This window comes from Drosophila tropicalis, unplaced genomic scaffold (assembly GCF_018151085.1).
Source record: "Drosophila tropicalis isolate 14030-0801.00 unplaced genomic scaffold, ASM1815108v1 contig_1057, whole genome shotgun sequence".
In the NCBI taxonomy this organism is placed as follows: Eukaryota; Metazoa; Arthropoda; class Insecta; order Diptera; family Drosophilidae; genus Drosophila; species Drosophila tropicalis.
Window position 1 is genome coordinate 8170 of NW_027172419.1, and position 2723 is coordinate 10892.

Here is a 2723-nt window from a genome sequence, read left to right on the forward strand (position 1 = left end):
TTTTAACTATTTCATCAACCGTTCTCCCAACATTTACATTTCTAGCTATTTGCAAATCTGTATGGCATGTCTGCAATGACAAGGACTCAAACTCCGACCGCTCTCCAAGTTCATTTTCGCCTTCTCTCCTTTCAAGTGTAACCATTTTCAAGGCATTTAAGTCTAACTTAATATTACAAGCTTTCATAAAATCTCTTCCCAAAATTACTTCATGGCTCATAGACTCATTATCGACTACTATTAAATGAAAGAATACTTTTATTGAATTTTTGAATACAAAACACTTGACTTTTCCATATGACAAAAGTGGACTCTTATTTAATCCATAATATTTATGATTAAGTGATATTAAATGTATATTTTCTGGTAAACATGAGATTTTAATAAGTGAAACATCACTGCCTGAGTCTATGAAGCATGCTGTAACTAAGTAAGGATTAGTTGGTGTTTTAAAGTATATCTTAACAAATCTTACGTCGTCGCATCCTTCAGCCAGCTTCTCCTTATTAAGTGGACACTTAGCCACCCAATGATCCAAGGCACCGCATCCGAAGCAGGACCCTGGCACTCTGTCGGGTTTCTTACAGTCCTTGCTCATGTGGCCCTTCGAGTTGCAGTTGTAGCAACGAATACCTTCTTTGGAACGTCTGCCCGTAGCGGCCACCTTTGTAGTTTCTCTTGCTGCTCGCTGTACCGGTAGCTGAATGCCTGAAAATGCACGGCGTAATTCTGCAATGCACTTGAATCCTTGAATTTGCGCTTGAATGCGGAGTCCCTCCACAGGAATCCCTTCAATGGCTTTGTCTACTCGCTCCTCTTCGCTGATGCAGATAGCATCTGACAGCCTGGCCTTCTCATCGATGTAACTGACGAAACTCTCATTGGCGCTCCAAATTCGAGACTCGAATAGGCGCCTGGCATCTGCTTGAGACACAGTTTTCCCGAACGACTCGACGAGCTGCTCACAGATGTTGCCCACGGGTTCCAAAATGCGCGTACCATTGGCATGTAACCACTCATGAGCCCGTCCTTTAAGCTTGGAGACTAGAAGCATGTGCATTTGTACACCCTTGATTCCATATACACCGCTTATGTTTGTCAGCTGCGTGACCCATTTCTTTCCACACGAGGTTCCATTAAATTCCAACAAAGCTTCCTTTGCTAATTGGAATTTTGCAGCCGACGAAAAACCGCTTTCCAACACCTCCTCCGAGCGTTGGGTTTCCAACACTGGTTCACGACGCTGGTTTTGCGCGCCAATTGTTTCTGGTTCACGACGCTGGTTTTGCGCGCCAATTAGTTCTGCTGCCATCTCGTTTTCGCTGCCGCTGTCGTTCGCGCAACAGTCGTTGCTCGTCGGCACTGAATCGTGCGTTTCGTTTTGTGTCTGGCGTTGAGGCGCCACTATGTCAAACAATTGTGGTCGCAGTAAATCACACAATTTTTTTAGCAAGACATCAGTGTTGTTGTCTCCCTCTTTCTCATTTGTGGTCTCTGACAGTTGACAGTTGCTTTCGTCTTCTGTATTTTCCTCGACAGTCTCAGTTCCAATAGATATGGAACAAGCTCCTCGTCGATCCACTGGAACATCGTTTAAACGCGCCACAAGCTCGGCCTTTGACCCTGTTGTGGGCAAGTCCAACAGCTCCAGCCACTTCTTTAAAGTTGGCAAATTGTGAGCCTCAATGTTGATGTCCATTGCGTTAAAGTTCACCACTTCTGATATTGTGGGCGGTAGATGAATTAACCAATGCCAGAATGTTTAGGAGATTCGGGTTTTAGTTTCTTTAGAATAATAATAGTTTATTTTATTTCTTAAGCGTTCTTATTATTATTTATTTTGGTTATTATTTATTAGTTATAATTAATGTTCTCTCGATATTTGTCTTACACTCCTCAACGCTCAGCAACGACTGACCCACACGTCAGACCCGCTAAACTTTCCTCTCTCTCGGAGAGTCAATTAAAATACTGGGATCGAAGAGTAGCAAGAGAGCAAGTGTGACCGTCTCTCCTGCTACACTATGGTTAAAGTCTCGAGTAAGAGAGAGACTAGGAAACTGTTATTACGTGTTGGAAGATTTGAATGGCAAACTGCTAGGAACTTATCATGCTAAGGACATTAGGCAGTAACTGTCACACTCTTTTCTGACGAACTTCCGCCCTGGCTTGCTGCATAGGAATGCCAGTCGCTTGATTTAACGTAATATTTTATTCCTAAGCATCATCCAGCGGACGACGAAGGCCTTCGACGGACCGGACGGATGGGTAAGTCCTAAGTTCTAAACCATAAATCATGATCGATCTGGTATTTTCCTGTTTGTTTTATGCAAAAAGAAAGAGAGTCAATTAATCTGCAAATAAGAAAAACCATCTCAAGAACAGTAAAGTTAAAAAAGTATTGGAAGTATTGAAAAGAAAAGGAAATTGTCAATCCTTGTGTTAAACTTAAATCGCTATCGATAATCGCCTTTGACTGTGTGAGCAGAGTCGCCATTTATATTTGAAATAATAATTTAAATTGAATATTTACAAATTTCAATTGTCATTTTTATTTTGAATATCTATAATTTTATATATATCCACCTTACAATTAAGATTCAACAAAACAAAACATATTATTCCCAATTAGGCTTTTGGATGCCTGAAATGATCCAAATATTTAATTTGAGTATCGTTTATTATAATAATCGACATTTTAGTTTAGTTATATCGGATTATGT